This window comes from Chionomys nivalis, chromosome 1 (genome assembly GCF_950005125.1).
Source record: "Chionomys nivalis chromosome 1, mChiNiv1.1, whole genome shotgun sequence".
Taxonomy (NCBI): Eukaryota; Metazoa; Chordata; class Mammalia; order Rodentia; family Cricetidae; genus Chionomys; species Chionomys nivalis.
In genome coordinates, this window is record NC_080086.1 from 29,829,032 (window position 1) to 29,853,416 (window position 24,385).

Below are 24,385 nucleotides of genomic sequence, written 5' to 3' on the forward strand. Positions count from 1 at the left end.
ATGATGGGCAATTTGTCCTGAGACCTTACTGGCCATCGCTGTAACTGAGCCTGTTTCCAAGGGAGTGGTTAAGTTCATTGAACAAAAGGGCTGACAGCAGAGAAATACTTCGCAAAACACAAATGCTTAATAATAAATGAGCATTAGAAGCCAGCCTGAGGCCACTGTGTTTTAGGAAACCCATCTGCTGGAGTGGAACAAGAGACTATGTTCAGGGCAGGAGGGACCTGAGGCAACACAGAATGGTGAATGGGGCAGCCTCCCGAGGAATGTAGATGGTACGGAAACCTAGATATAGAATTAGAGAAGAAACAACAGCTTTGCCCAGGGACGCTTCACTCTCCAAATGTTGATTTCATTGACCTAAATCAAGCCCCTGGCCTCTGTGCTGGGACCTATTTTAAGAGAGTCATAAATATACAGACTCGGAAATGCCTGGTAGGGGTGGCAAGTGGATGTGGTTGCACTCCAGGACAGGATCCGGCTCAAATCACACTCCCCGCCCCTGGATTTCAGGCGGGCTGGAGGGATGGCACTGGAGCTGGTGTTTGCCAGGAGCAGGGAGGGTTTGTTAGGTCGCTGGCTAGCACGTGGGTAGTGGGAGCTGAAAAGAAAGGGGGCCTAGGAACCTCTTTCCATCACACCCTTTTAGACCCCCGGCACACTGCGCTGGAACTACCCCCTTGCCTATAGTCTTTCATTAGATCTGCTGCTGCTGCTTCCCAGGATCGAGACCTGCTCCATACACCTGTGTTCCCTGCCCTGGCTCTAGAGTCCAGTCCAAGGTTATAAGTCAATCTTTAGCTTGGAGAAATAATTTAGGCCCTTCTCCTCTCTTTTCAGGTAAGGCTAGTGTTGGGCTTTGGCTGCCTAAGCTGGCCAGGGCATGCCACATGCTGTCTGTCAGTCGACAAGGCCTCTCACACCAACCAGGTTTCATCAGGGGTGGAGCACCATGAGACACACACAGCTCTGGGTGTTACTGGGTGGGGCTGAGATGTGGCAACACTGGGCCCACCAGAGGGCTGTGAATAGCTCTGCACGCTCAGAGCTGGTCTTGAAAAGTGATAGCGCCCTTGCCTAGCATGTGAGACCCTGACCCCCCCACCCCGCGCGCACCCCTTCCTCCCCCCCCCCCATCCCCTTCCCCAATTCCTTTGAAGCACCAGGAATTTAATATGAGGTTACCCGGCCTGCTGTTTTGTAATCCCAGGAAATAAGAAGGCTTTTGTGTCAATTCCCTGAGGAGCTAGTGTGGTCTTCCTTGGGGTGACACAGCTCAGGAATGGAGCAGTAACTTTCCCCCAGCTCCATGACCCTCCAGTTTCTTGCTTCTGTGATCTGAGAAATACTTGGGGGTGAGGACTCACCTTAGCTGAGGGACACAGAGCCTTTCAAGAACAAATCAGTCTCTTGTGAGATGTTTACAGCAGCTCCTACCCAAGGGTGCAGTGTGAGTCATTTAATCTAATTGGTTTAATAAGTAAACGATCTGTGCGCAAAGAGGAGGGGGTTGGGCACGAGAGGGAGGGGCTCTGCTATCTCCAAATCCTAAGGAGTCAGCTCTAAGGAAAAACCTGTTGCCAGCTCTCTGGGGACCTGTGGTGATTACGCTGGGGGTGGGGATGTATTGGGAAGGAGGAAGAGACCCAGACGTTCTGGGGGCGGGAGAGGGAGGTCAGGTTCTCAGTGCCCATCCTAGAAAAGAAAAAGGAATCATTCATTGCCGGCTGCAGTTCAGTAGGGGCTGAGGGTGTGTCAGTACTCGGTGGCAGCGCTCTCACCTACCCTGTGCAAGGCTGGGGGTGTGAGCGTCAGCACCGTATCCCTCTCCTGCCCCCCAAAAAGTACAGTTCAGGGCAACTGGTATTTAATTTCAAAACTTTAAAATTTTTTTTCTTCAAAGGAAGCAGTACACAGTGGCAATCAATCGTCTCTCTATCCCCAGAACAGGCAACCACAGGTCTTCTCTCTTATTTTAATCTTCAGGAATTTGCCTGTTCTGAACATTTCATATGAATGGCCCATGTAATAGGTGCCCCATTGTGTCTGAGATTTTTTTGTTTGTTTGTTTTTGTTTTTTTGAGACAGGGTTTCTCAGTAGCTATGGAGCCTGTCCTGGAACTCTCTGTGTAGACCAGGCTGGCCTCGAACTCACAGAGATCCGCCTGCCTCTGCCTCCCGAATGATGGGATTTTCAGGTTTATTGGTGTAGTATGGGTCTCTCAGTATCCACAGGAGATTGGTTCCGGGGCCTGTGGTACCCCGAGGGTACCCAAGACCAGGGATGCTCTAGTTCCTCACATTCATGCAACCTAGCACAGCCTCCTGTATACTAGAAGTCTTTCTAGATGGCTTGTGATATTGGGTATAGCATAAACGTGTATATATGTATATAATCCTGTGTTTCAGGTGGGAAAGAAGCAACAACTCTGGTTGCCCTTGAACTCACAGAGATCTGCCTGCCTCTGCCTTCCAAGTGTGTGTGTGTGTATACATATATATATATATATATGCAGTATAACAATTGTTTATATTACATTTACATATATATACATAGATATGTTTATATTATGATATTCCATGTGTGTATATACTGTCTTGTTTTTTTTTTCTTTTCTTTCTTTAATTTTTTTTGGGAGGGATGATTAAGACATGGTCACATTTAGCCCAGGCTATCCTCAAACTCACAATGTAGCCCAAGGATGGCCTTGAACTTCTAATTTTCCTGCCTCTACTTTCGAGTGCTGAGATTAAGGCTTGCCCCACCATGCCCTGTTTATGGGTGCTGAAAATTGAACCCAGGACTAAGGATGGGTTCAAAAAGAACACTCTGCAAACTGAGCTGCATTCCTAGCCCGTGTGTGTGTGTGTGTGTGTGTGTGTGTGTCTTTTTTCTTTTTGGGACAGGGTTTTCTCTGTGTAACAACTCTGGTTGCCCTGGAACTCACTTTATAGACCAGGTTGGCCTTAAACTCACAGAGATCTGCCTGCCTCTGCCTTCCAAGTGCTAGGATTGAAGGCGTGCACCACCACGGCCTGGCTGTTTTGTCTTTTGAGATAATTTTTTTCCTTTTGCTTTGAGATAGGGTCTTACTCTGTTTTGTTGGCTATCCTGGAATTCTCTATGTAGATCAGACTGGTCTCAAACTCACAGAGATCCTCCTACCTCTGTCTTCCAGAGTTGGGATTGAAAGTGTGCACCACCACCCTGGTTCTGTTTTTTTGAGACAGGGTTTCCCTATATAGCTTCAACCATCCTGGGACTCACTGTGTAGCCTGGGCTGACCTTGAACCCACTATCTGATCCTCCTGCTCACCTGTCTCCCAAGTGTCTTCATTAATTGCTGATGACTATTGGGTTGCTTACAGTTTGGGGCTATCAGGACTGGCCCTGCTCTGGTGATTTTTGCTTCTTTTCTGTTGTTTTTGTTTTGTTTTTTATTGCTCGCCTAGAACTCATGGACAATCTTCCTCCCTCTGCCTTCAGAGTTTTGACTGTTTTCCCTTTGTCTGAGGGTATTGATTTCTCCATATCTTTTCCAGTGAGTGTGAAGTAGATGGACATTGTTATTCTCATTGTCCCCTGTTTCAGGTGGGAAAGAAGCATGGGGAGCTGTGTGACACAAACCGAAGGGCACAGCCATTGAAAAGTGCTCATGTTACGACTGTTGAGGGGACTGAGCAAGTCGCAGAAATACTGTGCCAACCAGCTCTTACGTCAGCGTGACACAAGTTAGAGTCATCAGGGAGGAGGGAGCCCCAATTAAGAAAATGTCTCTATAAGATCTGTCTGTAGGCAAGCAATCCTGTAAGGCATGTTCTTAATTAATGATTGATAAGGGAGGGCCCAGCCCATTCTAGATAAGGACGACTCTGTTCATGGGTTCTGGGTTCTATAGGAAAGCAGGCTGAATAAGCCACGGGCAGCAACAGTTGCAGCACCCTTCCCTGGGCTCTGCATCAGCTCCTGCCGTCAGGTTCCTGCCCTGTTTGAGTTCCTGTCCTGGCTTCCTTCTATGATGAACAGTGATGTGGAAGTGTAAGTCAAATATGTCCTTTACTTTCCAACTTGCTTTAGTCATGGTATTTCATCACTGCAATGGAAGCCCTAACCAAGACACACACACACACACACACACGTTATAAAGTCATCGTGTTTTTTTTTTTAAATATTTATTTATTTATTATGTATACAATATTCTGTCTATGTATATGCCTGCAGGCCAGAAGAGGGCACCAGACCCCATTACAGATGGTTGTAAGCCACCATGTGGTTGCTGGGAATTGAACTTAGGACCTTTGGAAGAGCAGGCAATGCTCTTAACCTCTGAGCCATCTTTCCAGCCCAGTCATCGTGTTTTGAATCAGTTTTAAATTCTTTTATTTCATATATCCTGGGTGCGAATCAGGGCACACATCTGGAAGTCAGAAGACAACTTGTGGGGAGCCAGTTCTCTTTTCCACCTGGGGGATTGAACTCAGGTCACTGGGCTTGGTGGCAAATGCCTTCATTGTCTAATCCATCCTATCTCCTAAAACACGCCGAAATGATATAAATGATGATGGACTGTTTTTCAGCGTTTGGGAAGCTCACACGCTAATGTCTATGTTTCTGTTGTAACACATGTACATCCTGTGACCCGACAGTCTCACTTTGGAACTCAGTCTAGAGATCATGGCAGCTGCTAGGAACCATTGATTGAGGACAGCTGACTGGCTACTGGTGAAGAAATGCTGTGCTTTAGTATCAAGAAGCTGTTGCCCAGTGTTGGGGGTGGAACCCAGGACTCGCACACACTCAGCAAGCGTTCTACCACCTAAGCTCAGTTATAGGTAACCAAGGTTCTTCCAAAAAATGTTGCCACTCAAGGACTGAGAACCATTAGCCCCAGAATTCCTTGGGAGCTTGCCGAATGCCAGTTCTTAGGTCTCCCACAGGCCATCACCTGCCCCTCACTCCCTACCTCTAGTGCTAGACATGGAACTCAAGGCCTCATGCATGCTGAGTAAGTATGCCACCACTGGGCCATGCCCTCAGCTCCAAAGATGATTGACTTGGGATGTTGCCATTTACTGAGATGCCTGTCTTTGGGGGACCCAGGTTTAGAAGCAAATATCAAGTTTGACTTTTCTGGGTTACCGCAAAGATGTTCACCATAGGGACTAGGTAAATTTAAAAATTACATATAAGGAAAAGTCAGAGGAAATGTAGGAAGGTGGGCAATAGCAAGTGATATTCTCCAGGCCCAATGAGTGAAGTGGGAAAAACACTCCCTGGGCTGAGCCAGCCACAAAGTTAAGTTAGTATGATTTGAGGCAGGAAAATGAGTTTTTAGCAAAAAGGCAGAGGAAGAACATGTGAGAGCCAGAGGAAAGACTCTCAAGGATCCTGGATTCTGCCTGGCAGGTTTCTGTGCTCTGGGGTTCAGGGAAGGTAGTGTTTTAACGTTTGCTTTATTTCAGAAAAATACCTTATGGTTCCAGTAGGAACCCATGCGTAGGTGGGGGCAGGCCTCTGAGACTTAGAAATGCACCCACCCCAAAATACCTGTTTGGTTCCTCTTCACAGTGAAGTCTTCTCTGACTGTAGGATCCTTTGTGTTTCATTGTGTACCCTGTTGTTATCTAAATACCTGTCCTGGGTGCTGTGCAGAAATCACAGTTGGGAGGCAGGACTGGCTGTGAAAACACAGCCAGCCCCGCGTCAGTGGCCATGTAGGGACTTGGCCTGTGACTTCCTGCTGCCTGACCACTGTTTCCTTAGCGTCTGTCCTCCATAAATGAGGCATCATAAGACCAGCTTCTCAGGGTTGGGTTGAGGATTGACTGAGCAGCCCATGGACTTTGAAACCACACAGAGCTAGTTTGAGTCTCAGCTCAGCCATTTGTGAGATCTGCAGCAAATCCCGTAAAATGTTTAAACCTCAGTCTTATCGGTAGGATGGGGACTGGCGTACCTTCCTGGTTCTGCACTGGGAATGAATGACTTCGCAGTGCTTGGCGTGGCGTGGGAAATCAGTAAACTATAGCCTAGAGTACTGAATGGAGAAGCACGTGTTGGCCGAATGTGTTCAAGCCCCTGAATGATGCAGTTGGAAGATAAGGCAGTAGAGATCTTGAAATGATAACAGACTTGGCAGAGGGCAGACAGTGAAAAAGTAGTAGACAGGGACTCAGTCCAGAACTTTCTGACTCTTAACTTCGTTTGTTAAACTGTACTTGACCACCAAACAAAGCAGCTGTGCCCCACACGGTGCCTGGGAAATCTAGCCTGTTGACTGATGGTGCCTTTCTTTCTAAACGCCTTTTCAAAGCGTTATCTCCATTCTGAGCCATTCTATGCAACCATCAGAACTCTAATATACGGGTCCAAGAAACCAGCTTGAAATAGGTAACAGACTGTAGTCTTTGTGAGAAAGCTGTATCTGTTTGTGTGGTGGGGAACTCTGGGGAACCTAGCTTAGTGCTCCAAGCAGCCCAAGGGGATACATTTGCATCTTACTCAATAAATTGCCTACAGCAGACTCTTTGAACATGGAAAACGTATTCCCCTAAGACCCGGGAGGGCTAAACAGTTAATAACTTCCCGAGAGCTTTATGTATTACTAGGATACAGACGGTGATCAGAGATCACTAAACACCCAAGTTTATGTTCAAGAAGGAAAAAAAAAAGTTCAAACTCTCTGCCTTAGCTGTCTTTACAAGTACTCCAAGTGGGAGACCGTTCCAGAGACCGTTTAAATTTATATCAGTAGAACGAGAGTGGATGAGATCCAACGGCAGTAGCTCTGCTCTCTCTGGGAGCCGTGCCCGCTCAGGAGTGGGAGGCACCCTCTTGCCTTTCATCTTTTCCCTATATCACTGTCTCCTTCTCCACAGCACACTTAACTTCCTCCTCCCCTTTTGGGCAGTCTGACCCATTTCTGAGCAGTTTTTATCAGCTCATCTTCTTAGATGCCCTCGATTTTCTCTTTGGTTCCACTAGACCCGACATCAGAGGTTCCTTAAGACAGACACTGGCGTCCCGGTGAATGTCTGCTGTTTCTCAGGGCCAGGGTGAACAGAGTCGAGCTTGGGATAGGTCACCCTGAGACGGCGACTCTGAAGGTGCCCTCTGATGTACCTGATCCCGACTCTCCTGCTCCTTACTAAAGTCCTGCAGTGGGCGGAGGATTTCCACGTTTATCTGATCCTCATACCAGTTCTTCGCTCCCGACTCTCCAGAGTGTTGTGCTCAGGCTCAGGGAAAGGGGATTGATGGAGAAGTCAGTGAGCTGTGGGGCTGTACATGGAGTGGAGAGTCTGTGCACGAGCCATTTGTGCATTTTACTTTTTTTAAAAAAATTTATTTATTTATTATATATACAACATTCTGCCTTCATGTATCCCTGTGGGCCAGAAGAGGGCATCGGATCTCATTACAGATGGTTGTGAGCCACCATGTGGTTGCTGGGAATTGAACTCAGGACAGTGTTCTTATCCTCTGAGCCATCTCGCCAGTGCCGCATTTTACATTCTTATTGACCCAGCTACAGGTGGGTCAGAATAGTTTATAGGTGGGTCCTCATGTCATCTGAAGAATTTAGCAACTGTGTAAGGCTAAGTGATCCCCCCACCCTCGACAAGGCCTGACATCAGCCCAAGCTGGCCTAGAACTCACTAAGGCTGGGTGGTTTCAAACCCTACTTTAGTTAGCATCCTACTGTGTGCTGGGATTACTGTAAGCAATAATCGACTATCGAACAATGTGACTCTTTGGCCTGCGTGCCTAACGTTCTACTGACGTCTATGGACTTTGTGAAGGTCAGAGCAGAGCAGTAGAGGTTATTTTATGGAGCTGTAATCAATGACATCTGAACCAAAGTAAATATTTTACAGCCCAAGGGACTGATTTCTTTAGAGAGTTACATTGATTTATGTGTTTATTTTGTGTGTGTGTTTTGAGTGTGTGCATGCATGGGTATGTGTGTGTGCATGTGCCTGCACATATGCCATATGGCATAGTGCATATGTGGAACTCAGAGGACTGCAGGCCCAGGTCATCTCCTGCCCCCGAGGGGCAGATTCTGTTGAGAAGGTAGAGAGCGACATTTACCTTCATGACTCCTTAGCCCTTCCCAGGCCAAGGCCCTTTCTCAAGTAGGCTTGCAGGTGTCTGTCTTACTGATTTCAAGAGTCCGGGGAGGGCCATCAAGTAACTCACAGGCAACGGTGTTTACTGCTAAGCCTAACGACATGAGTTTCATCCCCAGGACCCATATGATAGAAGCAGAGAACTCGCTGCAGAAAGCTGTGTCTACTGCCCCCACCCACACATTAAGCAAAATAAATGTAATTAAAAAAAAAATCTAGGACTGGAACTATAGCTCAGTTTGCAGAGGGCTTGCTTTGCATGCATGAGTCCCTGGATTTGATTTAGCTGCTCACACACGCACACACACCACCTCTTTGTGACATTAGGGCTGGGATTTAGGGCCTTATGCATATGAGGCAAGTGCTTTGCCACCAAGCTGCACACCAGCCCTTACTCATGGATTTTAAAAATTGCTTCTTCACCTAAAGAAAGGATCTTTTTTTTTTTTTCCTTCTGTGTGAAATGTTAGGAGATTAACATGTCAAGGAAGTACTTAAGTGTGCCTCTGGGTATTTTCATGCATGTAAGTTACAGTGGAGGTTATTTTATGGAGCTGTGATCATGATATCTGAACCAAAGTAAATATTTATTTTACAGCCCAAGGGACTGATTTCTTTTTTCAAGTTTTAGAAAGTGACATTGGTTTATTTGTTTATTTTGCGTGTGTTTTCACAGTAAGGCTAGGAGGGAAATCCTGAAGGGAGGATAATAAACGGTGTGTCAAGCAGGTCTAATCGGTTAGCAGGCTCTTGCCTTTCTGACTGAGGCCACAGCTGATGCCATGGGGCCTTACGGCTCCCCCTCTTCACGTGGCAGCGATCAGATTGAGGGCTGATCCTGCCCTTCATAGCAGGCTCTCAGATTCTCAGGGAAACGTGTTCTCCAAGCTGCCTCTGGGACCATGACCTTGTTCCCACAAGAAGGCTTATGTTCTTAGGGTCCAAGCTAGACAGAAGCAGCGATATTGGGCACCTGATACCAGACTCATGTACTAGATAGCCTCGCTTGTTGGCGGGCTAGGAACGTGCTCTGAACCAGAGACCTGGGTTTTAGACATGGGTCTTCTCCGAGCTTGCTTTGTGATCTCAGGCAAGGGCGCCTTGGTCTTCTAGCCTTTAGCTTTCTAATGGAGACAGTATGTGAGCTTGTAGCTGTGTTATTTCTCTCTTCCTAGACTGCAACAAGATGTTTTGTTTGAGACAGGATCCTGGAGTTAGTACACCAGACTGGCCTCAACCTCACAGAAATCTGCCTGCCTCTGTCTGAGTGCTGGGATCAAGGGTGTGTGACACCATGCTTGGATTGAGCTGTTTTTTTTTTTTTTTGTTTTTTTTTTTGTTTTTTCTTTTCTGTTGTTTGTTTAAGAGTCTCACTACACAAGCTAGGCTGGGTTTGAACTTGGGATTCTCCTGTCTCAAGCTCTGGTTGTCCTAGAACTCACTTTGTAAACCAGGCTGCCCTCAAATTCACAGAGATCTGCCTGCCTCCACCTCCTGAGTGCTGGAATGAAAGGCATGAGCCACCACTGCTCAGCTAATTTAAGTTTTAAGAGCTAGTTGGGAACAAGCCTGAGATAAGGCCAAGCTTTCATACTTAATAAGAAGTCTCCATGTCATTATTTGGGAGATGGTGGTCCAAAGAAAGACCGGCTACATTTAATAGTCTAAATAATCAATTCTCCTGTCTTCCAGATAGTCTATAAAAGTGTCTAGGTATGGTAGTGTTTGTGTCTTTGGTACATTTGTGTACTTTTGCTTTAAAAATAGAATGGCTCTCAGGAAAGCCTCTCATCCATCCTCTGAAGAGTCAAGTCGGCTATGTCAGCTAAGATGTTTTCACAGGGCGGAGCGCCTCCCACCCTGCCCGTATTCGAATGGAGCTGCCAGGTTCCTGCAGGCAGCACTGGGGATCTGATCTCTAAGCAGACATCAGGGTGTTGAGAGATGAGATAGCAAAGGTTTAGGTAACTGCCTGGTTCCTGGCCTTTCTGGGCCTGGTGGTGTGACTCCCTGTCTATTTACTTTGTGGTCTTTCCCCCAATTTACAAAACAAACAAAAAATAAAGGCAGGGTCTTGTAGCCTGACTGACCAGAAATTCACTATAGAGACCAGGTGGCTGCAAACTTCCAGTGATACCCTTCCTTCTAACTCCCAAGTTCTCCATAACCAGCTCCTAAAGTTCCCTGTGGCTTCAGTTAAGGCTAGAGGGAAGGCAGGTGGGCCTGCCGTTCTAGCCAGATGGAACTGTAGAAGGAGCCATAACGGAGCCTTTGTGTTTAGTTGCTGAGTTTTACTGACTGATGCCTGGTCACACTACACATCACCAGGATGCATCTGGTGTGACATATGACTTACCACAGGAGTTCAGAGTATCCAGAACCAAGCGTGTGGCACAGATCTGTAGTCCCAGTACCCAGGAGGTACAAGTTCCAGACCAGACTGACCCCGTTTCACACACACGCATAAGCACACACGCAAGCACACGCGCATGCACACACACACACACGTCTATGCCATGCTCGTTGTGCTAATTCCACTATCACTATATTTAACTACAATGTCAAACAATTGAACTAAAAAGGTTCGAAATGGTTACTTTGAAATACCTGCTTCTTGGAGAACAGGCAACTAAGTCTCCACCTGTGCTTCCTGAGCTGCAGATTGTAAGGGACCAGAAAATGTAAGCAGTCCTGGAAGCTGGCATGTACTGAATTTGGTGTTTTCACACTGTCTAGTATAGTAGGACACTAGTGCCCTGGGAATGCCCCTCCTCAGGCATGCAGAGCATCTGCACCTTTTCTTGTTGTGGGCTGGGAGTGGTTCAATCGGAGCATACCACATTCCACTCCTTTTCCTCTCCGGGCTCCACAGATTTTCTGCATCCTCAGTGAAACCCAGGCTTCCTACTGTGTCTCTTCCCCTGAGATAGCAGTCTGGTCCCCTTGGTCTTCAGTTCCTGCTAGATTTTTGTTTGTTTGTTTGTTTTTTGTTTTTATTTTTCTTGTTCAGTAGTGTGCCTTCCTGGAAGATTTGAAAACAGGGTCTCAAAGAGACACCTGAACACTTATATTTTTCAGCCTTTTTTTCTTTTTTAAATACAATAACCTAGTGGGAGAAACAACCCAGCTTTCCATGATAGATGAATAGATGAGCAAAATGTGATGTATACCCATATACAATGGAATATTGCTCAGCTTTAAAAGTAAAGAAATTTTGACACATGCTACAACTTGATTGAACTATGAAATAATGTTATAATTATGAAATAAACCAAACATATAATTATGAACCAAACATATAATTATGTAATAGGCCAAACATAAGAACAAACGTTGTATGATTCCATGTATATGGGATACTTAGTATAGTGAATTTATAGATAGTAGAGTTCACAGAGAAAGTTGCATAGTGGTCCCCAGGGGCTTGGAGGAAAAGAAACAGAAGTTAAGTCGTATATACAAAGTTTCAGTTTGGAATGCTGAGAACTTTGTAGTAAGGATGGTTGTATAACAGTGTAAATGTATCTAATGTACACTGAACTGTGCATGCCTGAACTTTTCTTTGTGTGTGGGGGAGCAGTTATCAGGTTAACCTGCAGTGGCTCAGCTGTCTCTCCAGCCCCATTTGCGAATTTAAAAATCATAAATTTTTTGTTATGTGCTCTGACTTTGCATTACTGTATGAAAGTGCCTGGCAGAGACAGCTTAGTGGGGGAGGGGCTGTACCCCACTTAGGGGAGGGTCCATTGCATCATGACGAGGAGGACGTGTGGCGGTGCTCAGATCGTGAAGAGAAATTCAGAGAAGGACAGGCAGTGGCCCAGAGATAGGCCTGCTGGGTAGAGACGTGTGCTCTGAGACCATCTTCCTTCTTCTGGCGCCACTGTCCACAATTCAGCCACTTCCAAGAGTCTGTTTGGAGCCTAAATCTGTCTGTTGGTTAGAGCGTTCATTATGTCAGCCTTCATGTCAGTCATTCAGGGGGCACCCTGCAGACTCCCTAGAGGTGCGCCTCTCCAATCTCCCAGGTGCCTCTCAATCTTACCAAGTTGATAATCAAGATTAGTCCATCTTATGTTTTAGACACACACACACCCCAAAGTTACATTTCAAAAAGAGAAGGAAGGCTAGGCACGGGAATTAATGCCTCTGGAGGCAGGTGGATCTCTGTGAGCCCGAGGCCAACCTGGTCTACATAGTGAGCTTCAGGCCAGTCAGGGCTAAATAGTGAAGCGATAGAGATGGGGTAGGGGGAATGGGTGGGGGGGGAGGAAATAGTATACACTAAAGCAGCAAGGGCTTCCTTGGAGACCCTTGGCTTGTGACTTTGCCATCTCAGCCACCATGAGTGTCCACAGTCTGCTAAGACAGCCTTCAGCTGATTGTCAGGACCAGTGTCCATCAGCTCATCCAGTCTCTAGCCCAGAGTTAGGAGGAGATGCTGCCTAAGAAGTAGTCATTCCAGCTCCTCACACCCAGACCCTTTGCCATTCATTTATCCTCGCGTTGCAAGTGCTTGATTGATGCAATGGGAATATAATGAGAGAGACGTGATCTTCAGGCTTTCCTGAGCTCAGGCTCAGGGGCAGTTAAACACTATAACAGCATACTGTGCCTCTGGCAAGAATCAAAGACTGATATCAGACATCCTTAATCCTGGCTCCCCTTGCATATTAGACAGTTCGGTGAACTTAACCTGTAGGTCTCTGCGCCCTTGTCAACCAAATGGAAAAGGTTCATGGCACTGGGCTGAACATAACAATGAGATCGAGAATGTGTGGTGGTGACTCTGGGATGAGAGCCTTACCCTTATGCCCAGTCCTTTGTCCTCAGTGCATACAAACACTCAAGAGTTTCATTTAAATGACATTTGTGGGGAGGAGGAAAGTAATTCCTAATCTCCCTTATAACCTCGGCCTGCTGGAACTCTGTATAGACCAGGCTGGCCTTGAACTCACAGAGATCCGCCTGAGCGCTGGTGCCACCACACCTGACCCCGATATTCCTATTGCTGTCCTGTATGCCTTCCTGTCCCATTCCTTCTCCTTCCCGGGAACAGATCACAGCAGCTGGGTTTTGGCAGGTCACTTCACTCAGACCATCTAGCAGTGGGCAGGCACCCACATCAGATAATACTGCAAATAGTGTGTGTGGGGGGGCTGGAGTGGAGGTAGTCTGACAGCTGATATCAGGTGAAATGGGCTGGGAGACTAAGTCTCTTGGCTGCTGGTCCAAACCAAGGCCCTGTGTGGCCCAAGAATGTCCTTGGCTTCCAGGGTCCTTCCTCTCTTTGCTTCCCTTGGATTCCACTGCCTCTCTGTACAGTAGGTAGAAGGTCCTATGCAAGATATTGTTAGATCTTTTTGAAAAACCAGCAGTCTCCCAATGCCGTCATCTGGAGGCTATGAGGACTCATTTTCCCCATCTGTAAATCAGGAATCGTGTCAATGTGGTTGCTGTGGGAGTGAAATGAGACAATGTACGTCAGGCACGTAGCCGAGACGAGCCTGGGCAGATGTCTGTTTGTAGCTATGGTGGTTTTCTCTGTGAAGCACGCGCTAACCTGTTAGGTGGCGGGGTAATGCGTGGAGGAGATTCCTAAACAGACTCCTAGGTCTGTGTCGTCATCCCGCCGGAGTCATCCCGGAAGTCCAGGCCCTTTGCTATAGGCAGTTAATTGCGAAGTATTTCCTGCTTGTCCCCGCTTGTCTTTTAAAATATTACTTAAGAGACCCGGACTCGCCTCCTCTGCGTGGCTGTGATGCGGGTGTGCCATTGTACCCAGGTTCCTTCCTGTCTCCTTAGTGGCTAGCTGATGTTCCTGCTTGCTTTTCACAGACACACCCCCCACTGTTTAACTCCCCACATCTTTCCTCCACCTTCTGATGACGATGGTTTGGTTTTATTTGCTTGTTTTTATCCCAACTCTCACTTTTTCCTATCAATGACGCTTCTGTCTCTGAAGGTTCTCCAACAGTGGAAACTGTTTTTCACTCAGTCAGGAGAGAGATCCCTGTTTCCTCCTAGAGGAAGAGCCTCGGGTTTTAAGATTGCATGTTTTTTAGTTTTAAGATTTGTTTTTATTTTTATGGGCGCGAGTGTTTTGCTGGCATGTATGTCTGTGCCACATGTATGTACATTGCCCACAAAGGCACGAAAAAGGCATCAGACCCCTTGGAGCGGGAGTTGCAGGTGGTTATGAGGTCCCATCCTGGGTGCTGAGAACTAAACCCAGGTCCTCTGTGAGAGCGTCTAGTGCTCTTAGCGGCTGAGCCGTCTCCCCAGTCCTATGTGTATGTATCTGTGTGTATGTACGTGTGCATGCATACAGGCGCTTGTGGAGGCTAGAGGCTCCAGACCTGAAGCTGGAATTAAAGATGGTTGTGAGCCATTCAGTGTGGGTTCTGCTAATCAAACCTGGTCCTCTGAAAGAGCAGGAAGTGCTCTTAACTGATGAGCCATCTCTTCAGTCCCGAGCCCCAGTTTTTTAACTAGCTACTATTCTGTCTTATGCCCTCCAGAGCCTCTGTGGGCATCATTAAATCTTCCTCTGAGATCTAGTGATCTTCTTGTTGAAATTCCTCCATTGCTGTTATATAGAGTCAGGATTTTCCTATTTGTTGCTTTTCCTAGATTTATTAGGACCATGAAGACAAGTTTCTTAATTACAGAGAATTTGCTCATAGCCTTGCCCGAGTCTTTGAAAATGGAAAATCCTTGCGCAACATGTCATCAACATCTAGTGAGCCCAGCTTGCTGTGTCTCCCAACTCACATCCAATAGAACTGGCATGCACTTGCCCTGTGTGTGGGCACAAGTGTGAGGACCAACCAGGCTATTTCCAAGTTCTTAGATAAGTGGGTCTTTTCAGTAACCATGGATGCCTGCCCTATCATCTTCTCGGAACGGAAAGAACTAAATGTCCTTTTCTCTCTATCCAGCTGTTAGTAGGGTTCATACTCAGTATACACTAGGTGTTCAGTAAATGCCTGGTGACAGGGTAGCTCACTGGTCCATTTGCTCAATTTCCCCAGGCTTCTGATCGATCATCCTTAACTACTTACTCTGCACGTTAGACGAATACCCTACTACTGTAGCCCTGAACTCCCTACTTGAAAGACCCCCAGGGAGGTAAAGGGTAGTTCCACATTTTTTCCTTAAAGAATATCTTTGGCCAGGCAATGGTGGTGCAGGCACCACCTTTAATCCAAGCACTCAGGGAGGCAGAGGCAGGCAGATCTCTGCGAGTTTACGGCCAGCCTGGTCTACAGTGTAAGTTCCAAGACAACCAGAAATACGCAGAGAAACTCTGTCTTGAAAAACCAAAAAGAAGAAGATGAAGCCAGGACCGCTGTTCAGCTCACAAGTAACCACACAGAGACTTATTATTACTATCCAGCTCTTACAACTTAAATTAATCCATTTCTATTAATTTAAATGCTGTCATGTGACTCATGACTTGTCACCTCATTTTCTATCCATCCTTTTCCTCTGGAGCTGACTGGTGGCTCCCGAGACTCCACCCTTCTTCCCAGTGTTCTCTTTTTTTTTTTGGTTTTTCGAGACAAGGTTTCTCTGTGGTTTTGGAGCCTGTCCTGGAACTAGCTCTTGTATTCCCAGTGTTCTCTTAGTTTGGTTCTCCCGCCTAACCTCTTCCTGCCTAGCTATTGGCCAGCTGGCCCTTTATTAAACCAACAAGAGCAGCACATCTTCACAGTGTACAGGACTATTCCACAGCAATAGATCTCGTGGGTTCAGAAAAGTCAGCCCCATCACAGGGTCCTGAAAGAACCTAAGTGGCTCTTGCCTAGGAGTCCTTGAGGAATGAAGTGCAGGCTATGGGCCAGTCTTAAAAATCCAGGACTCTGTCAGCTCTCGGTTTTCCCAAAAATGTTCCATTTCATTAAGGGTCTTAAGTTCACATCCCCCTTGCACGGGACTGTGACTGTCATAGTCCTGACTAGTAGATGGAGCTTGGAATGTTATGGGTTGTTTAAATTTTTGAAATGATGCTAGTGAGAATGGCCGGGCCCTGCCTTCTGGAGTCTGTGTCCATTATCATACATGCCTGAAGGCTGGAAACTCACGGAGCTGGGCTGTGTAAAGTCAGGTCCATATTCCCAGGGCAGCAGCAGCACATAGAAGGACATTGAGCTTTCTGTCTGTCTCTTCTTCTCATCTGCGCCCTTGGCTTTATCTTCTCTCTGGCTGTTTGGGTGAGCAGCAGCTGTAGGGCAGGTGCATCCCTGGTCCTGGCTCAGGTGCCCTCTTTTGGCCCCTTCTAGGGCGGTAGGTGCAGTTCCCATGTCACGAGCTGCAAGCCTCAGCCTGCCTGCCGCCACAACCATCCCAACAGCTTAGGTGCCAGCCTGGCGGGAAGCTGGGGGTAAAGCTGACGGCTCTTCAGGCCCCTGGGCCTGGTTGTGAGCAGGCTTGGAGGCCTGTCAGGGGCGAAGCTCATGAGAGCCCCACCTGAGTTTATCTGTTCCTGAGCAGAACCAGGGAAACCTTAGGACTCCACCTGCCTACTGTCCTCAGCCCTCAGACTTTCCCTCCTCCTGATGAGCTGGGCCAGTGATCCCCAGGGCCCATCATGAACACAAACCCTGCACCATTTCTGTTGAGAAGGAGAAGGTGCCGAGAGTAGGAAGAGGGCATCAAACTGCCCAAATGCACTTGTCTAGTTCTCTGGCTAGTTGAGGATGATGGGATCGTCCATTCAGGGCTCTATTCCCTCCTCTCCTCCCCCTCCTCCTTTCCCCTATTTCTCCCCCCCCCCCCCCCGCCGCTGCATTTCTTTGGCACTTACAGAGAGACACTGGTTAACTAGTAACTAAATTGGAAAGAGAAAGGAAGTGGTCTGGCGAGTGTGTGCACGTGGTATCAGTAAAAGGTAGTTTGGAGACGGTGGGAGAACAGGGATGGGCTGGTGAATAAATGGGCACATGTACCAGGTGACAGTCGTGATAATGGAAGGGAAAGCTCTTGTGCACATCTGAAGGGAAAGGGAGTAATAGAATTGAGAACACAACCTTTTGTCCTGGGCTCAAATCTTGCCTCAGTCACTTACTGTCTTTGTGACTTTTAGCAGGATCAACCACCCACAACCAAACAGCCCTGTAAACCTTGTTTTCCTATAGAGTAATCTGGGCTGTGGATGTCGCTCAGTTGGTAGAATGCTTGATGAGCATGCATGATGCCTTGGGTTCAGTTCTTAGTATCATATAAGCTGGCATGGTGGTGTGTGACTCTAATGAGACTCTGTCGCAAAAACAAAGCCTAAAATAAAAATACATTGTATAACATGTATGTAATTCAAAAAGAAAGAATAACAATATGTATGAATATATGTAAAAGAAAATACGACAATAAGGTTGGGAAGAAAGGTTTCAGTAGGGGAGAGGATGATATAAGAGAGGGTAACAGGAGGTAAAAAGAACGACCAACATTCATTAGATACACATGAACCTGTCCAAGCATAAAAGCTATCTACATACTCAGTCTACACATATGTGAACCTGTCAAAGCATAAAAGCTATATACACACTCAGTCTATATATACACAAACCTGTTAAAAAAAAACTGAATATTTAAAAAAAAAGTGTCAGAGCCTGGAAAAGCGATTGTTGAAAGATAGCGTGCAGCATTGTTTGACAGACATTTCTGTGCCTGTGATCTGATTAGGCCTCTGCTTCTGCCAGGCCTGCCCACCCTTCCTTCCTCTTACCCAGGAGGTATGAGCCAATGTCAACACTTTAGCCCGTTCTTGCTGAGGTTGCCATTCACTTGCTTTTGGGTCCCTGGGCTCTGTGGTGTCATAGATTGTTTTCTTTAATTTGTATTTATTTGCTTATTTATTGAGATTTACTTATTTTTATGTGTATGAGTTTTGCCAGTGTGTATGCCTGTGAACCACATATGTGCCCACAAAGACCAGAAGACGGTGTGGATCTTGGATACCCTGGAGTTACCGATGGTCGTAAGACACGGTGTGATGCTGGGCGTCCAAACTGCATCCTCGAAACGGCAGTCAGTGCTCTTTATTTTTGTTTTTGTTGTGTTTTGTGTTTTTAGAGGCAGGGTCTCATTACATAGTTCTGGCTGTCCCGGGACACTCTCTGTAGACCAGACTGACCTTGAACTCAGAGAGATCTGCCTGCCTCTGCCTCCTGAGTGCTTCAGTCCTGAGATTAAAGGTGTGTGCCATCTTTCCGCCCCATATCATTGATTATCAAGAACTACAAAAGAGGATTGCTTATATAGTTTATGTATTAGAAATTACAACTAAATTTTTAAAAAATAAAGAAAAACAAAATTATCTGTGCCCAAGTTAATATAAATATAGCAGGCCTCTATAGTAGACATATATATATATATATATATATATATATATGTGTGTGTGTGTGTGTGTGTGTGTGTGTATTTTAACTCATTCATGTTAATTGTTATGGCTAAAGTAATAATAATTTTTATTTATAGTTTCCTGGGGCATCAGAGAGCAGGAAGGAAAGACTCTGTTGTCAGAGCCTTGGGCATGCCCTGAAGACCGTCTCCCAGGTGACAGGTCCTCGCTTCATCCATGCCTGTCTGTGACTTGCTGCTTCCATTTTTTGATCTGAGCTAGACCCTGCTAGCCTCAAGTCATGGTTTCTTTGTCCCACTGAAGACACTAACTCCCCAGGCTCTCTCCTCAAGTGCTCCCCAGGGACAGAACCGTTTCATCCTGAGACTCAGGGCTAGTTCTTGTAAATCCATGCCCCAAATGTCATGACCTCTGGTCTCCTCGGCAACCTCTTGTTTCCTAGTGGGATGAGGATGCTGTCTCTTGGGGACGAGGATGCTGTCTCCTCGGCGCCGCTGCATTTGGGATGAGGATGCTGTCTCTTTGGTGCCGAATTCAGGTCGAGGGTGTTGTCTCTTTGGCGCTGCTGCATTTCACCACCTTTTCTCTTTGCATTTTTGGTCTCTGGAGAGTGTGTTTCTGTGCAGACCCCAGGGCTTCGTTTTGAAATCTATATTCATTTTGGCTCTTCCGTCTGTGGTGTCTGTGGAACAGGCGAACTAACCCTCCTCCTAGGCTGCTCACACCCTTTCCAGAGTCCTGGGAGGGCCAGCTCTTCACCCCCCACCCCCACCCCCCGTAGTTTAGAGAAGGAGAAAACCCTTTCTACTGGAGACCAGCCCTAAGCCTGGAAACAACAGTGTAAAGATGTCTATGCCTGCCATGGTAACCCTGTGCATCCATCCCTTTTCAGGTTGTTCCCAGTTCCATCTCTCCTGGTAGCATTCTTGGGCTGCCTTCAGCCTCCCTGCTGCTACATAGAGCTGTCAGCTCCCTCCCTCCCTCCCTCCCTCCCTCCCTCCCTCCCTCCCTCCCTCCCTCCCTCCCTCCCTCCCTCCCTCCCTTCCTTCCTTTCTTCCTTCCTTCATTGCTCTCTTTTTTAGGGAGGAGGGAAGGGCTAAGTAACCAGCCTATTGCACTGTTTAGCCTTTACTAGGGGTTAATCTTGCATCACTCTGTGCTGGGCTGCCTGTATTCAGTTCTGTCAGCTTCCACGTGCGTAAGAAATGGAGTGTGGAGTAGAGAGATGAGGTGACTCATCCACTCAGGGCTGACACTCCACCATCACAGGGTTGGAGCAGATTCCCTAGGTCTCTGCGGGGCTCCCTGTTGTTCACGGTGAAGTGATGTGTGTGCCCGTACGCTTATCGTTTCTGTCTTTGCATGGTGAAATAAAACTTTTAGCATGGAGTGGGCAGGGTGGTGCACACTTTTAATTCCAGCAACCGGGAAGCAGAGGCAGGTGGATTTCTATGAGCTGAAGGCCAACTTTAGCTATATAGAGAGCTTCACGCCAGTCATGGCTACATAGTGAGACCCTGTTTCAAAAATAATAACAAAACAACCCTAAAGCCAAATCCATACTTCCTAGCACGATGCTTTGCATATAATAAGTGCTTATTAATGTTGGCTGCTCTTAGTATCATTCTTATAGTCACTTAGAAGCAAAAGCAACACACATTTCCACAAGCTTGTAAGGAGTCTGGTTGCGCACTGGTAGAGGTTTGAACACATTTTTTAAAAATATTTTTATTTTTATTTATCATGTATACAGTGTTCTGTCTGCATGTAGGCCTGCAGGACAGAATAGGGTGCCAGATTTCATTACAAATGGTTGTGAGTCACCAAGTGGGTGCTGGGAATTGAACTCAAGACCTCTGGAAGAGCAGCTAATGCTCTTAATGGCTAAGCCATCTCTCCAACCCCCTTGAATCCAACCCCCTTGAACACATCCTTATGTGGTTGGCTGGAAAGGAGTGTGCTTTGGGTCAGTTCAGGGTCTTTATTAACAGGCTTTAGGAATTTATACTGACATGCAAATTTAGCAATAACTTTTTATTTCTTAAGTTGTTCTGGTCTGCGGGCATACATGCAGATAGAACACCGTGTACATAACACACACACACACACACACACACACACACACACACACACGTTGTACTGGGGATGGAACCTAGGACCTTGTACACCATCAGCCAAGGCTCTACACTGAACTCCACCCTGGCAAGCACTTTGTGCTAGCTAGACTCTACCTCCAGTCCTAAACTGTTAAGTTAAAAATGCTTTTAAGTGTTTTCAGCCCCTGGGATGGAGTCCAAGGCCAAGCCTGCAGTCCCACTGGGGGATCTGCAGTAGAAGTGAGGACCTTTGCCGTTCTGCCATGTGAAGAGCCCTGACATCCCTATGCTGTATTGACAAGAGCATCAGATGAAGTGTCCAGGGAAATGAGTACCATCTCCTGGCCTGCAGCACCAAGTGATGCTGGAGATTGAGTTGTTACAGGCACTGGGTGCTTCGTGTGCGTTCTCGTTTCTCTGTGAGACTCTGGGCTAATAATTGTACCGGTATTGTTGTTTCATTTTTCTTATTTCTGAGAGAAAGGGTGAGAGGAGGCAGTGGAGTTAGCATGTGTTAGAGGCTTTGAGAAATGATACCGAGGGATATATGTGTGCTATATCGTAGCAAAGAGCCAGGATGATAATCTCCAGGCCTTTGAAGTCTCTCTTGCCCCCAGGAGGGATGTTGGCAAAGCTCTGGCTGATGGTGAACTTGATAGCCCAGCTTTGTGAGGGCAGACCATGAGGCCCAGGGTGCTGCTTTATCTGATACCTGAGATCTAGATGTCTGTCTCTTGGCATCAATGTGACGCCTGCTGGAGGAAGAACAGGCCCTGGCAGCTGGTGCTTTGGAAGGAGAAGTTCAGCCAGAAGCAGGAGGAGTCACTTAACAGGGGACAAGTGACAAGTGTCTGTCATTCAATCAGCACATTCTTTAGTTCCAATTGTCCCCAGGGGGCTAAGCAATGCAGATGCAGAGAAGAGGAGGATCCAAATATAGGGCCCAGTGCCTGGCATAGCGTGTTTGCCCAGTGAACACTGGCAGGACCATGGAGAGGTGATAGAGGACCACAAAGTCCATGGAGCAGAGAGGACATATCTATTGCTGTGCCAACACCAAGTTCCTGCTGCCCTGTCTGCTTGCTCTCGGGCCGGTAAGCAGACAAGAGTCTGAGCTACTGACTCTTAGCAGTTTACACAATTCAAAAGAAGTTGGGATTCCTGTCCCCTGACTCTCAAATCTAAACCCCCAATTCAGGACAGTTAGGAGGAAGAGATGCTTATCAAGCAGTGTGTGAGTCAGACACATATAACTCAGTGCTCACAGCGGGCCTGGGGGACAGAGCAGATGCTTCTGTTTATCCTGATGAAGAAAGCCAGGTTAAAGAGATGCTCACACCCTTACAGCTGGAAGGCACATGTACTTAGACCTGCCACTCTGAAGCCTGAAGACTGCACGGTTGACTGTCCAAATCTCAGTTATATCAGACTGTGTGGACATACCGTGACGTGCAGGTGAGGGCCTGACTAGGTTTAACTTAACTGAGTTTCCTGTCTTTTTCTCAACAGAACTCCCCTCAGCTGCAGAGAGAGCCTTCAGTTATAAAGGAGTAGAACTGGGAGTGTCAATGACTTCTTCCCTTAGTGTAGATCCGAGTTCATTTCTGAGTACAGCCAGGAAGCCAGGGGTTTACAGCCAATAAACGGATTAAGGAAGGCAGTCCTCGCAGTTGCCAAGTAGAGGCATTAAGAACATTGTAGCCAAATTAGGCTAGCACGATTCCTCTAAAAGCAAGGGTTTGGGGCTGGAAAGACGGCTCAGTAACTTAGAGCTATTGCTGGCAATCATGAGAAGCAGCGTTCAGGTCCCAGCGCCCATGTAGTTAGCTGGGTACCCTGCACATGTGCAGGGGGATGGAGACAGGTGCATTGCTGGGACTTGCTGGCTTTCAGACTAGGTTAGAAAACATGAACTCAGGTTCATAGCGAGACCTGTCCTCAAAGGGAATTGAGTGATTGAGGGGGACACCCGATGCCTTCTGGTCCCCACACATGCGTACGAGACACACACACACACACACACACATATACACACATGCGCGCGCGTGCGCGCGCGCACGCACGCTTGCTCGGCAGGGGATATTTTTTGAGATTTGTATTTTTTTTTAAATTATGTGTCTGTCCATGTGACCTTGGAGGCCAGAGGTTCTCATAACTGTAAGCGTGACTGTGTAGTGACCCAAGGCCCAGATCCAGGACTCCGACTCCAGGACTCCTCACAGCCCTGCTAAAGAGTGGCCACGGGAGAAAGCATGAATGATGACAGACGCTGGCCTGTAAGGACTGTCTTCTCTAATCTTGGGTGACAAGTCGATCTGTGACTCAGAACTCCAAGCTCCTCTTTCCTCATTTGTAAGATGAGAGTGCTCACACCTGGCCTAACTCCAGCATCTTAAAGGGCTCACAGGAAACCTTGCGTCCGAGATGCTTCCTCAGCACGAGCCATAGCCACATAAGCCCCTTCCACGGCCTGCTCTGGTCTGTGGCTCTGCACCCACCCCTCCAAGCATCAGCACATAAGACTCCTGCACAGGAGATGTCTACCTTCTGGTTCACACGACTTCTACTCTGTGGTTGTTTTTGTTTTGCTGAGACGGTCTTGCTTTGTATCTGAGGCTGGTCCAATGCTGCCTTAGTTCCCTTAGAGTTCTGATGTGTTAGAGGCATCTGCCCTTGTACTTAGCTGTTTATTCTGGTTTTGTTCAGTTATCTGTGTCCCTGTTGGTGCTCACATAGGGATCCTGCCACACTTCTGCCTTCTGCCAACTGTTGATTCCCAAGTGGGGAGGGAGGGTGACTGTCAAACTCCTTTTACGTGGAGTTTTTTTCCCCAAGTGTTGCATCAATCTGACACTCCTGAGCAGTGCCTGTGTTGTGCCTCACGTGAGCTCCAGAGCCGAGATGCAGCCTGGCCCCACAGCGGCGTCCTACTGAAGCAGGCACTCAGGTCCCCATCTCAGTCTTGTTGCTATTCATTCTGTGACTCTCATCATTTCATCAGCCTTCGTCCCAGTTTTTCTTTTTCCTTTTCTTTTTCCCTTTGAGACAGAGTTTCTCTGTGTAGCCTTGGCTGTCCTGGAACTCAGTCTGTAGACCAGGCTGGCCTTGAACTCAGAGATTCACCTGTCTGCCTCCTGAGTGCTGGGATTAAAGGCGTGCGCCACTGGCACCTGCCTGGCTTTAAGGGCTTTTTGTTGTTGTTTTGTTTCCCCATTTTTCTTTCCTGGAGTGAGGATGAAGTGTTCTTCAAAACTGGCCTGATGGTTCCCAGTTCTGATTCATGGCCTATCATGTTGTGGGTTCACTCATTTTAAGCCCAGCAGCTCTGCCCAGCCGATCTCTTTATTATCAAGAAGGCAATGGCACCTAGTGACTTAGACTGAGCACTGGCCCTGACTCTTCCCGCCCTTATCCACGGCAGTCCCTTGCCTCTTCGTCTGTGTAGGTATGCTTGCTTGCACATCAACAGTTTCCTGTCCCCTCCCTCCCACCATGGTTTGTCTTTTCACCTCCTCAGATGCACGCAAGCTAACCGGTTCCAGAGCACACATCAGTGAGTCGCATTGAGCCTTCAGATCAGCTCAGGACTCTAAATTTGCTTGACAAACACCAAGTCCCTGGCTCACCCTTTCCTGCCTCCTTTAGCTCTGGTTCTATCCAGCAATCCCATGGTTAATGATCAGAGAGGCTTGTGCTCCTTGCCTTTAACCCTCTTGTCCCCACCTCCCATAATCCCCTGCTGCTACCCTGGAAATAGCCTTTGCTGCCAGTTCTTGACTGGGCCTTTTGT

General features: G+C 47.2%; 1 protein-coding gene across 1 annotated transcript in view; it reads left to right on the forward strand.

Annotated features, from left to right (window-relative positions):
* B4galnt3 (beta-1,4-N-acetyl-galactosaminyltransferase 3) overlaps nucleotides 1-24,385 on the forward strand; it is a 102,335-nt gene that overhangs the window by 41,860 nt on the left and 36,090 nt on the right. The window lies entirely within an intron of this gene.